Here is a 14,599-nt window from a genome sequence, read left to right on the forward strand (position 1 = left end):
TCAAATATATCCTAAATCTTTCCCATTCTTTTCCAAAAGTTTCACACATACAATTTATGGAATGTATGGATCAGAAGATTATCCTAATGGGAGATTTGAATGGTGTAATATCCTTGAAAATGGATAAATTAACAAGACAAATTAATACCAATCAGGGTAAACTTCTGAAATCCTTCTTTTATTTAATAGAAAACTAGGACTTGATAGATATATAGAGGTAAAAAAATCTGACAACAAAACAATATACATTCCACTCAGAACCAAATCAGAGTTGGAGTAGATCAGATCAAATCTAGATTTCAAAGGAATTAACCCCTAGATTGGTAAAAGCTGAGATCTTGCCAAAGACACTATCAGATCATAACGCTATAACATTTAAATGAAGGGTAAAGAACAAAAATATTACAAGTGGAGGTTAAACGAAAACTTGCTAGACAATGCAGAGGTATTCGTAAGAGCACAAGAACAGCTAAATATATATTTTGACATGAACTTAAATAAAGGTATGGACATTGGAATGGTTTGGGATGTCAGTAAGGCAGTCATGGGAGAGTTTTTCATAAAGCAGAACAACATTCTCAAGAGGAAAAAATAAAAATAAATAAAGAGGAGATATTAAATGATATAATGGAACTAGAGAAACAGATGATTACGAAACCAGATGATTTTAAATTGAGACAATTTATCCAATTGTTTCAAACTCAATTCTCGATAATTATAAACCAGGAAGTAGAATGGAATACTAAACGGTTAAAGCAGAATTTTTTTGAGTCTGCAAACAAAATTGGAAAAATGCTAGCATGGCAACTGAGGAAAAAACAAAGTCAGAGCAATATAAATAAAATAAAAGTGAATGATTAAATAATAGATAAGCCGAAAGAAATAAGGAAGAACTGTATAAAGCACCCAAGGAGAACAAAGAGTGAATAGAGAGCTATCTGGAAAAAAAAAACATAAGCCTAATGTAATACCACAAGAAAAACAATATAGCACCAATGGAAATTCCAGTTACATTAGAAGAAATGTACTTCCTTTGAGGGAAGTAATGAAGAATGCAATGAAGAATGCCCAGATTCCAAAAACATGGGAAGAAGCGTTTATTACTTTTATTCCCAAACAAGGATCGGACATAACAAATGTTAAGAATTTTAGGCCCATTTCGTTGTTGAATAACGACTATAAACTGTTTGCCAATATCTTCACACTCAAGGTTAAGAAAGAAAGTGGCATATGTCTATAGACAGGGGCGGCCCATACTGTTTCACCACCTGAGGCGAAAAGGGAAGATGGCATCCCATGCTGGGCGCCCCCCTAAGCCTAGCTAACCTGGGATTTGCAGCTGTGGCTTCCACATGCCAGTGAGGTCTCAAGGGGCTCCCAGGAGATCTCTGTAGAAACCAGAAGCCTCCTCAGCCATTTCTGCTCGCTTCTCCAGTGACACAGGAGGCAACTTTGGAGTTGCCCACAGAGGGTTTCCTTGAATTATGCCACCTGAGGCAGCTTCCTCAGTCTGCCTCATGGAGGGGCCTGGTGGTAGTACATGCTTCCAACCCCCCCCCCTTTTTGGTCATTTATGTTTGAATGTTTTTAATTACAATGTATGTTTTACCTGCAGAAAACTTGATCATCCCAGAAAACAGAAGGGCAACCATGAAGAGCCAGTGCAATCGCATTGTTGAGGCTAGATTCGGATCTCAAGTTGAGCAGTAAGGGCAGAATCGTGAGGTAGAATGTTCTGATGAGAGTTCTGTGTCTTCTGAATGCGCAACTATTTATAGGGATTCGTGATATACTGACACGTACGCCCTCTGCATGGATGAACTGGCATGATGCACATGATGACAAAATCTATTCACCAAAAAAAGTTAATTACCGTGTATGTTGCACATTATTCTTCAGAAAGCAATAATATTCAAAGAACAGAAAGCAAAATTCATGTCATTAAGCATGAGATGCACTCAAAGCCCAATGGCACTTATTGTTTTAAAATTTTCTGTCTTATTTCCTGGTTTGGGTATTGTGGTCCATGACTGCTGCCACTCAAGAAGACACATTATACAAAAGCAAGGAAATACTGAACAGTGCATTGACCTGATGAAATCTTCGGGATTCAGTGGGCTGTCCGGAGGAGGTCAGGGGCTCTGGAGGAGCCGGCCACTGAAGTTGAGCCATGCTGTAAGGTCATTAAGGTTTGAAACTGAGATAAGACTTCATTCAGTGCAAAACATGGTGTGGGCGGAGGGGAGCCTACGGTTTCTTTATATAAAGTTTTCTTCTCTACATTTATTATTTGACAACCCTCCCTTTGAATGTTAGTTTAAAACTGTATTTCTACAATTGAGGAGGGAAGAAATTGGATTACAGATATGGAATATGACATTAAACTGAACTATGTGTGTAAAAAAAAAAGAGGAAATAGGAGGGAAGCTCTATTTTCTAAAGGTTTACGATGGAAACTCAGAGCTTACCTTTCCCCATCCTTTATTATTTATGGAGTGAACTGAATAATGCTAAAAGGGCTTGGAATTTCATTTATTTCGAAGTATAATAGCTCATTGGATGGAAAGATGAAAGGAGTCTGGGAAGTTCCCAAGGAACTGACAAGATTCATTACTGAGTCATCTGCACTTCGACAGACCAGTCTTCTTCCCAAGCTGAGAGGGAAAATGATGAAAAACGGCTAATTATTGGGACAGAGGGACTTTTGCAGCTGCTGTTAAAGCTATTGCAAAACAAAGAAGAATGGTATGCAGCAATAGATAAATTTCTGAAACTTCTTCTTCTTCTTCTTCTTCTTCTTCTTCTTCTTCTTCTTCTTCTTCTTCTTCTTCTTCTTCTATCACTTGTAGCTGAGTAAGATTGTCTTCCATATGCAGTTTTAAAAACGAGTCCAAAAGTGACTGCGGGGGACAATTCTCATCCACACATCTTTCTACATTGGGGACATGCCTTGAGAGAGTCTTTAAACATCTTTTGTTGACCACCAGCATTACATTTTCCATTTTTAAGTTTGGAATAGAGTAGTTGCTTTGGAAGACAGTAATTGGGCATTCACACATGACCAGGCCAACAAAGTTTGATGTTGAACTGATAGTCAGACCCCAGCTGCAGCACTGTCCAGTTCTTAGTACTACAGTTTAAGAAAGATATTGATGATCTTGTGTGGGAATACGTTTTTAAGGTGCTCCTGCACCTGTTTGTTTATGTTTATTTTAAGGTAACCTTCCGCGTTAGGAAGGAAGGGCAAAGGATCCAGCAGAGAGTTTGCTGCATGGATCCCTCCGTGTTTGGGGCAAAGCGCGCCAATTTAGTCAATGTAACGGTCAGTTGATAGTTTCCCGCCCAGAAACTAGCTTAGAGACAAGGTTGTGATTGGTTCTTGTAAATGTTGTGACGATGTTTGATTTCTTAATAAATAACCTCTGCTCTCTGTAGCGTGTGTGGAGAACGCACGAGACAAGCCAGAGAAAACATCAGTGCGAGACAAGCCAGAGAGAAATCGAAAGCAAAACCAGCCGCACAGAGCAGTTGAGAGCTTCTTCACCATTGACTGCAGTCTCTTAGTTTTTATTTCTTTTATTTCAAAAGTGTTTATTTGGCCTTCTAAGTTTTGGCCGCTACCTAGCTTAGCCTATCTTTCTATCCAGAGACCTCCGGAATCTCCGGAACCTTCAGATACCTGCAGAAACCTTCGGAAACCTTCAGTAACCTTCAGAACTCATGACAACTACCTTCAGATCATAGCCAGCGGACCCTTTCATGACGCAGTGGGAGCAGGAACTCCGGGATTACTGGTCGTCCCATCTGCTGGCTATCCCCACAATCTTGGAATTTTGCAGAGGAGGGCAACCTAGATGATCAGGCATCTGGAAACCAGCCTTATGAGGAATGGTTGAGGTAGCTGAATATGTTTAGGCTGGAGAATCATAGAATCATAGAATCATAGAGTTGGAAGAGACCACAAGGGCCATCCAGTCCAACTCCCTGCCAAGCAGGAAACACCATCAAAGCATTCCTGACAGATGACTGTCAAGCCTCTGCTTAAAGACCTCCAAAGAAGGAGACTCCACCACACTCCTTGGTAGCAAATTCCACTGCCGAACAGCTCTCACTGTCAGGAAGTTCTTCCTAATGTTTAGGTGGAATCTTCTTTCTTGTAGTTTGAATCCATTGCCCCGTGTCTGCTTCTCTGGAGCAGCAGAAAACAACCTTTCACCCTCTTCTATATGACATCCTTTTATATATTTGAACAAGGCTATCAAATCACCCCTTAACCTTCTCTTCTCCAGGCTAAACATACCCAAGCTCCCTAAGCCGTTCCGCATAAGGCATCGTTTCCAGGCCTTTGACCATTTTGGTTGCCCTCTTCTGGACACGTTCCAGCTTGTCAGTATCCTTCTTGAATTGTGGTGCCCAGAACTGGACACAGTATTCCAGGTGAGGTCTGACCAGAGCAGAATATAGTGGTACTATTACCTCCCTTGATCTAGATGCTATACTCCTATTGATGCAGCCCAGAATTGCATTGGCTTTTTTAGCTGCTGCATCACACTGTTGACTCATGTCAAGTTTGTGTTCTACCAAGACTCCTAGATCCTTTTCACATGTACTGCTCTCAAGCCAAGTGTCACCCATCCTTTTTTTGCCCAAGTGTAGTACTTTGCATTTCACCCTGTTAAAATTCATCTTGTTTGCTCTGGCCCAGTTCTCTAATCTGTTAAGGTCATTTTGGAGTGTGATCCTGTCCTCTGGGGTATTAGCCATCCCTCCTAATTTGGTGTCTTCTGCAAACTTGATCAGGATGCCCTCAAGCCCATCATTGATGAAGATGTTGAATAAGACTGGGTCCCAAGACAGAACCCTGTGGCACCCCACTAGTCACTTCTCTCCAGGATGAAGAGGAGCAATTGATGAGCACTCTTTGGGTTCGGTCAGTCAGCCAGTTACAGATCCACTGAATGGTAGCATTGTCTAGCCCACATTTTACCAGCTTCTTTACAAGAATATCATGGGGCACCTTGTCAAAGGCCTTGCTGAAATCAAGATAGGCTATATCCAAAGCATTCCCTTCATCTACCAGGCTTGTAATTCTGTCAAAAAATGAGATCAGGTTAGTCTGACATGACTTATTTTTCAGAAACCCATGCTGACTTTTAGTTATCACAGCGTTCCTTTCTAGGTGCTCACAGACCGTTTGCTTAATGATCTGCTCTAGAATCTTTCCTGGTATTGATGTCAGGCTGACTGGGCGGTAATTGTTTGGGTCCTCTCTTTTCCCCTTTTTGAAAATAGGGACAACATTTGCCCTCCTCCAGTCTGCTGGCACTTCGCCTGTTCTCCAGGAATTCTCAAAGATTACTGCCAGTGGTTCTGAAATCACCTCTGCCAGTTCTTTTAATACTCTTGGATGTAGTTCATCTGGCCCTGGAGACTTGAATACATCTAAATTAGCCAAGTATTCCTGTACTACCCCCTTTTTTCCATTTTTTGTACTTATCCCTTTTAAATCTTAACTCAATTAAAAGTTCTTTAGATAGCCACCCTGGCTTCTTTAGGCACCTTCCATGTTTCCGTCTCACTGGTATTGCCTGAAGTTGTGCTTTTAATATCTCCCTTTTAACAAGCTCCCAACCATCATGAACAGGGCAACTCTCAATGAGACCACAGAGGGGTAGGAAGTTGTAACCCCCCAGACATAACTGGATGGCATCAACAACCGGTGGGCCAAAGATTCCTCACCAGTGCATTAGACATTTTTGTTCGAACTGGTTTTCCAGATAAAAGTATAATATTCTCTACCCACCTCTTTCAAATAAAAAGAGAGAGTGATTTGCATTAGCACAACTACATTTCATTTATTACTTTGCCAATATTCCATTGTGTTCCTTCAGATGGTGAATAGTCCTTGAGGCAGTCCGGCTGGCCTTAATACATAAGGTGAAGGTTTTCTGGCAAGGAGCTGTCTGGCCTAAAAGTTAGAGGTTTTGACATTCCGAGTTAACATCCACATGTACAATTCACCCATCCCGTCCTAATTTCAAAACTCTCAGCCACTGTGTAGGTATCATTGATACAAGCAGCAAATTCATTCTCTGAACACTACTACCAAGTTGCCAAAACAGCAGCACCCACACACAGGAGATACAGGTGAAACTCAAAAAATTAGAATATCGTGGAGAGGTTCATTTCTTCCAGTAATTCAACTTAAAAGGTGAAACTAATATATGAGATAGACTCATGACATGCAAAGCGAGATATGTCAAGCCTTTTTTTGTTACAATTGTGATGATTATGGGGTACAGCTGATGAGAACCCGAAATTAACAATTTCAACTTTGGGGATTTCATCAGCTGTACACCATAATCACCACAATTATAACAAATATAGGGTTGACATATCTCGCTTTGCATGTCATGAGTCTATCTCATATATTAAACTCCAGTAGCTCAATCAATCAATTTATTTATTGCATAACCATATGGCCATAGCACATAGTAAAAGACCAGGCAGTGGCTAATGAAAACAATTCTTACATAAATGGACTTTTCCACGATATTCTAATTTTTCGAGTTTCACCTGTAGGTATCAGTAGGATCCCTATATTTTGTAGAGCAGAAATGTGTTCATAGTTTTCATATTTGGAAAGAACGATTTAGGTAAGAAGAAAGAGAAGGAGAAGGAGAAGGAGAAGGAGAAGGAGAAGAAGAAGAAGAAGAGGAGGAGGAGGAAGAGTTTGGATTTGACATCCCGCTTTATCACTACCCGAAGGAGTCTCAAAGTGGCTAACAATCTCCTTTCCCTTCCCTTCCTCCCCCACAACAAACACTCTGTGAGGTGAGTGGGGCTGATAGACTTCAGAGAAGTGTGACTAGCCCAAGGCCACCCAGCAGCTGCATGTGGAGGAGCGGAGACACGAACACTGTTCACCAGATTACTAATCTACCGCTCTTAACCACTACACCACACTAGCTCTCCTTTAAATGTGAACTGAATTAAATTCACCCCCATCCATAACTCCAGGCAAGAGTATGTGAATTATTCCACCTTCAACTCAATGAATTTTTATTTTATGGGGAGTGAGCCTTTGTACTCACCTTTTACAGCAAACACCTTTTGGGATGCAGTATCCAAGCGGTATATAACGAAGACTCCAACACTTCCCAGGGTTGTAGGCATTCAAATGGCAGACCCCTCCAACAATGTCACATTCGTCTTCACTATTAAATATTTCAAAACCTTTAGACAGGTACACAGGGGTGAAAACTGAGCACAGGTCTTGCATCTGTAAATGCAGAACCAGCTAATCTAACACTAATTTCCTACATTTGGGATTCCTTAGGTTCCTGTGTAGGAGCTGCTTTTCACTGGTTTCAGACCTGTGTTCGGCTACAGGCTATTTAGAAGAAAGCTTGGGCTGGCAATATCTTAGCTTCATACTGACAGATGGACAGATCTAACCATGACCTAGTCTACCTGAAATAGCTGTTGTGAAAGCCGAGTCTGTTAACAATCATTAAAGCACCCTGAGCACCGAAAAGCACAATACTCAGTAACATTTCTAGGCTGTACAGGCAGAGGGACTCAGAGATCTGTTTCATGGACTGCTTGATCTTCCTTCACTTACTTGTTTGCAGATGCATCAGCCTTGGAAAATAACTTCTTGCATGGATCAACAAACCTCTCTTTACCAACTGCTGGCTGGGTCTGATGGGGATTGTTAGTCCCAAATATTTGGAAGGCACCAGGTTGGGGAGGAAGGCTGCCATAAACTAATATTTCCAATCCCGAAACAAACATTACCTTCAAGCTCTCCCTGGTTCAGAATACAAAAATGCTCTATCCATTTAACAGACCCCTATGATGTCCCCTGTTGGTGCAGCTGAGACATTAGCTTTGAATATAATGATCTTTAGAGCACTCTTGATTCCTCACCCACCAAATCTCTCAAGCATTACAGACAAGGCTTGTGTTAGGGATGTTAATTGTCAGGCAGCTACAATGCAGTAATATGCACTCTCTGTGGGGCATGGCTGTAGATGCAGCACCCCTATTCCATCACTTGCTGCGGATGGGCCCCTCTGGCTGAACATTAGTGGCACACTCTTCCCATTTCCCACTCCTCAGAAAAGGCAAAAGAACAAAACAGAAGCACATTTAAAGCCATTAAAGCAGGTTTGGGAAGAAATCAGGCTTACAGGAACTGCTTTAATTTCTACTGCAACCCCACGTTCCACGAACCAGAGTCAGATGCCAAGGACATACTCTTAAGAGTTTAAAGATCCGAAGCACAGAAACCTCATTTCAGCAGGAGGATTTAGCAGAGAGCCATTTTTGTTCCTGCCATTGTCAAATAGTTGTATCATGCTGCCTAATGTCTATCCCCACTGTCCAATCTTCTCTCTCTCTCTCTCTCTCTCTCTCTCTCTCTCTCTCTCTCTCTCTCCATATATATATATATATATATAGTTATTATGGATATGGATATTATGGAATTATGTATTTAGAACTTTCTGCTTGTAAACCATTTGAAACTGTGACGAATGTATATTTATGTATTCCATCTATGCATCTGGATTTGCCTTATAGCAAACTGCTCTCAATCAGACTCCAACCTACATTCAGTTTAGGATCATTGCCATTCCCACTACATGTATACACAGATTCATTATACCTGGAATGACTTTGACTTCAATGTCGTCTTTTCTAGAAGGAGAAGAAAAAGACAGGGAGAAATAGTGAGACCAGATGGAGACAACAAGAATAGGGTTGCTTCAGAATTGGGGAGAAGGGTGGTGATGGACCTCATCAAAAATAGATGGCTTTGTCTCCTTTGGGTCTATCTTTTCACCTTCTCCCTAGAAACCCAAAGCGGGAAGCCAGCAGTGCTATGATTTGCCTACTTTCCCAGGTATTTACATTTGATAGGGCTTACTTCTTGGTGCCATCAGAGATGTGCCAGACCCTAGAGATTAGACCTGATTAGTTACTGACCTAATAAAAAAAATGGATTAACTTTTATACATACAAGTCATTATCTCATTAACAAGTTGGACCAGATTTACTGTACTCTTCTCTTGCGTCTAGCTGCTTCCATTCCGGATTCAGCAGCCCACAGACTAGTTTCTTTGAATTAACCTGATATATATAATGAAGACTGGAATGATGGAAAACAGCATTCTGGGTCTTCTCACTAGGCCACCCAAAACTGTGCTTAGACTCCCACTTTCGGTTCCCTGGGTTGGATATATCTCCCCTTTCCCCTGGTATCAAGGACATTTTACTTCCTTCTAAAAAGTTTCATCTTGTGCCCATTCTGCTTATTTTTACATGAAGCCAACTGCAGTAAAATCCCCACGGCACAAATTGTTCCTGGGGACATGTTTTGCAATGACAGCACAGGGACCTGCTGAGATGGAAGAAGATAAGCATAACACACAGCAGGTGTTTCAGGGAAAGGAGGGGTACCCTTATAAACAGGCGGATATTAAGAACACAGACTTGTTAACTCTTTAGAGAGCCTAGCACACAGTGCTGAGAACCTCAACTGCACAAAAGTCACGGAAATAAAATAAAAAATTCCTTCCAGTAGCACCTTAGAGACCAACTAAGTTTGTTCTTGGTACAGTATGAGCTTTTGTGTGCATGCACACTTCTTCAGATACACTGAGATGGAAGTCACCAAACCCTTAAATACAGTGAGGGAGTGGGGAGGGGTATTACTCAGAAGGGTGGTGGGAATGGGTGATCAGCTGATAGGTGTGGAAAACCTGTTGACGACTGTTAACGACTGCAATTGGTCTTACAGGGAAAGGCAAGGGGTGAGATGGCTAAAGATAGCTTTGTCATGTATCATGAGATAAGAATCCAATGTCTTTGTTCAGACCAGGTTTCTCCATGGTTTTAAGTTTGGTGATTAGTTGCAATTCAGCCACTTCTCTTTCCAGTCTATTTCTGAAATTCCTTTGAATTAACACAGCTACTTTGAGATCTTTTATAGAATGTCCTGGGAGATTGAAGTTTTCTCCTACTGGTTTCTCTGTCTTGCAATTCCTGATATCAGATTTATGTCCATTTATCCTTTGGCGTAGGGTTTGGCCTGTTTGTCCAATATAGAGAGCTGAAGGGCACTGTTGGCATTTGATTCCATACACAATGTGTATCTGAAGAAGTGTGCATGCACACGAAAGCTCATACCAAGAACAAACTTAGTTGGTCTCTAAGGTGCTACTGGAAGGAATTTTTTATTTTATTTTGTTTTGACTATGGCAGACCAACATGGCTACCTACCTGTAAATGGAAATAAAGGTGAGCTGTCACAGAGTACTACCATTACAATGAAGATGCTCATATGCAAAGACCAAGAAGTGCTGGGAAGCAAAGCAATTATATTACCAGACCCTCCAAGTGTCCCTATTTTCCAGGGACAGTCCTGGATTTACAGAAGCCACCCCAGTTTCTGATTTGATCCCGGATTTCCTTATGATGTCCCTCTTTTCACTGGATAAATGTTGGAGAGAATGGAGTTATGCGATACTCAAGCAGGGGTGGAGGAAGGGGGTGTGGTGAGGGTGGGCCACCCGGGGTGTCACAACTGAGGGGGGTGACAAAATGTTGGGCGGCACTCACCGCGGGGCCTGCAGCACGCCCGAGCCACTCGTCTGGCTTGGGCGTGCGCACTGCGCAGGCTCCATGCTGCCGAAATGGTCCGCTCACTGCCTCCCCCTCAGCTGTAGGGTAGCTGAGTGGGAGGAGGCAGGCAGACTCCTCGGAGGCCCCGTGGAGCATCCTGCCCTGGCTGGCCCTGCCCCCGGGTGCAGGGCATGTGCGCCACCCCAGGTGCCCGATTGACTTGCTCTTTCCCTGCCCTCAAGCCAAGGAGATAAGTAACTATACAACCTTTAAAAGACACCTGAAAGCTGACTGCACAGGGAAGTTTTTAAACATTTAATGTTTTATTGTGTTTTTATATATGTTGGAAGCTGCCCAGAGTGGCTGGGATAATTCAGTCAGATGGGTGGGGTAATGATGATGATGATGATAATGATGGTGATGATGAATAGGACATAACTATTTCCCTCAGAGGAAAGTTGGAGGGTATGTATTATATCACTTTTTTTATTTCCCTCACTCAAAACATGCTGATTGGATAGCGCTTGTAGAACCATGCCTTCTCATTGCAAGCTGCACTTGTCAGTTTTGAAGGAGCTGTCCTGTCCCCCTTCTCCTTGTCCTGGTGTTTCCTTATATCAGTGGTTTTCAACCAGTGTGCCATGGTACCCTAGGGGGCCTTGAATGATGGCCAGGGGTGCCGTGGCCAACACTGGTTTTGTCCCTTTTCACTCTCCTCTGATGCCCTCTAGCATCTCTGCCTCCCAAAGGCTTACACAGCTGTTTGTTGCAGCAGCCCTGGCTACAAGCTCCCCAGGTGAATGGTGCCTCTGAGGCTGGTTGCCAGCAGCTGAGGTGGCCTCAGAGTAAGCAACCAGGTGGGCAAGGGAGCACAGCCAGCCAGTCTGCCAGTCCTTGCTGTTGGGAATGGACAGACAAGTTGTAGCGGAGAGGTGCGGCTTGCCCCCTACAGCACCCCCACCTCCCGCTAAAGCAGGCTTTGGCGGGGCGGGCGGGCGCCAGAAGGTGGTCTCGCCTAGGGCGCAGAAAACCCTAGCACCGGCCCTGTGAGGAGGCACCTCTCTTTGGGGTGGGGTGGGGAGAGCTCAGAAACCAGGAGCGGCAGCAGCAGCTGCCCAGAGGACCCCCAATGAGAGGGGAGAGGAGAGGAGGCTGAGGGAACCCTCCACAAGGGAGGGTGTTTGAAAAAGGGTGAGAGGCTGCCAGCTCTGCAGGCAAGGGGTGACACAACTGGGCTCCTCAGCCCCACAGGGGTGCCGCAGAAGGAATGTAGTTGCTCAAGTGAGCCATGAACTCAAAAAGGTTGAAAATCTCTGACTTATACAGTCAGCTTAGAAGCATAGTTTTGATCAGACACATACAGTATCTGAAGGATTTCCTCCTTTACATCTGAATCACCAAGGCACTGCCTTGCTCCAGTTTGTACTTTTGTCATCCATGTCTGATTGCTTTCCTTTTGTTCCCACAGCTTCCCCCGGGAAAACCTGATATTTAATGCTGAATCAAAACCAACAGCAATTTAGGTTTTCCACTGATTGCTGAAAGGGTTAAAGAGTGGGTTTTCATGGGGAAAGTGGCAATGACTTTTAATTTCCATCCCATTTTGTCCCTCCGTCCCCATATTCTCACCTTCGACAGCAAGGCCTCCTTCTGTAGCATCGTTGGATAAATGTATCACCTGGCTGACATAGTTCATTAGCACAATAGCCGTCAGCATCCATACATCGCTTTAGTGCTGGAACAATATAGCCTACAGAAAGGAAACCCTCTATTAAAGATAGATTTTTGGAGAGGTGCAAAAAATAGCCATTCTCAAAGCTACAGATACAAGTTGCATCTTGTGGTCTGTGCACACCTCTAAAAAGTAAGATATGGAATGCTGGGAGCCCATTTTCTCTCAACATAAAGACGTGAATAGGCTAGCATTATTATTTTTTTAAGTCCTCATCAGATTTCTCCCCCAAATAATCCTGAGAGTTGTAGAGCAGTTGCTAAGGGAGAAAGAAAACAATTGTTAGCTCAGTTTTAGTCCGTGGAGAGTATCTTTGCCCCTGTCTCTTCCACCGATACACCCAGGAACCACTGAGTGGTTGGCGAACCCTTAACCTTGACAAATGCTCTTCCCCAAAGTCCATCTTGAATAGCTCCTCACCAGATGCATCCGGGAGAACCACCGAGACAAGAAATAAACTGATGCAAAATATCTTCATGTTTGGAAGAAGACAGGTGGGAAGACTCTGCCGCTGAGGAGGATCAGCAAAACTGAGAGATGAGAACGCAGCAAGCCCTTAAAAGCAGGTTGGCACTGCCGTTTTCCATGGGATGGTTGCAACAGTTCATGAAGCTGGCAAAGGTTCTTAAAGGGGGCATTTTTGTACGAAGTGTTCTCTTTATGGCGCTTCTGCATATATCCAGTCGCTTCTCGGCAGATCAAAGGGAAATCTTGTTCCTTCCGGTGGACATGGACTCAAATGTTCCTTAAATGGAATAATCTGAACTGTTTTGCTTCTCTGCACCAACTCCTTATTTGGGTTTCTTCATTTACGGGTGATAGGGAGGAACCAAATGTACTGCAGTCCCTCAATCTCATATTTTTTAGAGCCCACTTTAAAAACTGAATGTTCTGATCTCAGTCTCGTGTCTCTACAGACTAAAGGCGTGCCTTATATTCAGAAAGGTTGGGATGATGGGTCTGAAAGGAACAGGGACTCATGATAGATGTGTATGAAATGGTGTGTGGCATAGAAAAGCCAGATAGAGATATGTTGTTGTCCCTTCTTCTCTAATAAGAACCATCCAGTTAAGCAGGTTGTTGGAAGATTCAGGGCATTAGGAGGGGGGTGGGGAGAGTATTTCTTGAACAGCACATTGAGAAAGAATAACACCTGCAACCACAATATATAATGATGTCTACCAGTTTGGATGGCTTTAAAATAGAGTGACACAAACTCATGAGCTGGGTGGTGCTGAGTATAGCAGTGATCATTAGTTCAAGATTGGAGCCAGTAGGCTGGCGAGTGCCATGTTGCTGTGGAATTACAAGTGTGGAGGGCGCAAGCTGGTACACTCGGTTCCTGCTTGTGAGCTTCCAATCAAACATACACATTTGTTGTTGTTGTTCAGTCGTTCAGTCGTGTCTGACTCTTCGTGACCCCATGGACCAGAGCCCGCCAGGCATGCCTATCCTTCACTGCCTCTCGCAGTTTGGCCAAACTCATGCCAGTCGCTTCGAGAACACTGTCCAACCATCTCATCCTCTGTCGTCCCATTCTCCCTGTGCCCTCCATCTTTCCCAACATCAGGGTCTTTTCTAGGGAGTCTTCTCATGAGGTGGCCAAAGTACTGGAGCCTCAACTTCAGGATCTGTCCTTCTAGTGAGCACTCCGGGCTGATTTCTTTAAGAATGGATATGTTTGATCTTTTTGCAGTCCATGGGACTCTCAAGAGTCTCCTCCAGCACCATAATTCAAAAGTATCAATTCTTTGGCGATCAGCCTTCTTTATGGTCCAGCTCTCACTTCTGTACATTACTACTGGGAAAACCATAGCTTTAACTATACGGACCTTTGTGGCAAGGTGATGTCTTTGCTTCTTAAGATGCTGTCTAGGTTTCTCATTGCTTTTCTTCCAAGAAGCAGGCATCTTCTAATTTCGCGACTGCTGTCACCATCTGCAGTGATCATGGAACCCAAGAAAGTGAAATCTCTCACTGCCTCCATTTCTTCCCCTTCTATTTTCCAGGAGGTGATGGAACAACCTTGATACAACCTTGATGGCAGAAAGTGAGGAGGAATTAAAGAACCTTTTAATGAGGGTGAAAGAAGAGAGCGCAAAATATGGTCTGAAGCTCAACATACACATGCAAACATACAAATATAGATCAGCCATATATTATCTTTCGGTGAAACCTGACATTCCAGAGCCTAGCAGAGACTAATTTTATAGTCCGCAACACAACACCCCCACCCTC

At 43.2% G+C, this 14,599-nt stretch overlaps 1 long non-coding RNA gene across 1 annotated transcript; it reads right to left on the reverse strand.

Annotated features, from left to right (window-relative positions):
• Positions 1-5,829: 5,829 nt before the first annotated feature.
• LOC117044739 lies at positions 5,830-8,703 on the reverse strand. The gene is made up of 3 exons (XR_004426330.1): positions 8,672-8,703; positions 7,095-7,236; positions 5,830-5,968 (listed from the first exon to the last, which is right to left on the reverse strand). It is a non-coding gene; the product is annotated as an uncharacterized LOC117044739 (long non-coding RNA).
• Positions 8,704-14,599: the final 5,896 nt, after the last annotated feature.

Source organism: Lacerta agilis, chromosome 3, assembly GCF_009819535.1.
Source record: "Lacerta agilis isolate rLacAgi1 chromosome 3, rLacAgi1.pri, whole genome shotgun sequence".
In the NCBI taxonomy this organism is placed as follows: domain Eukaryota; kingdom Metazoa; phylum Chordata; class Lepidosauria; order Squamata; family Lacertidae; genus Lacerta; species Lacerta agilis.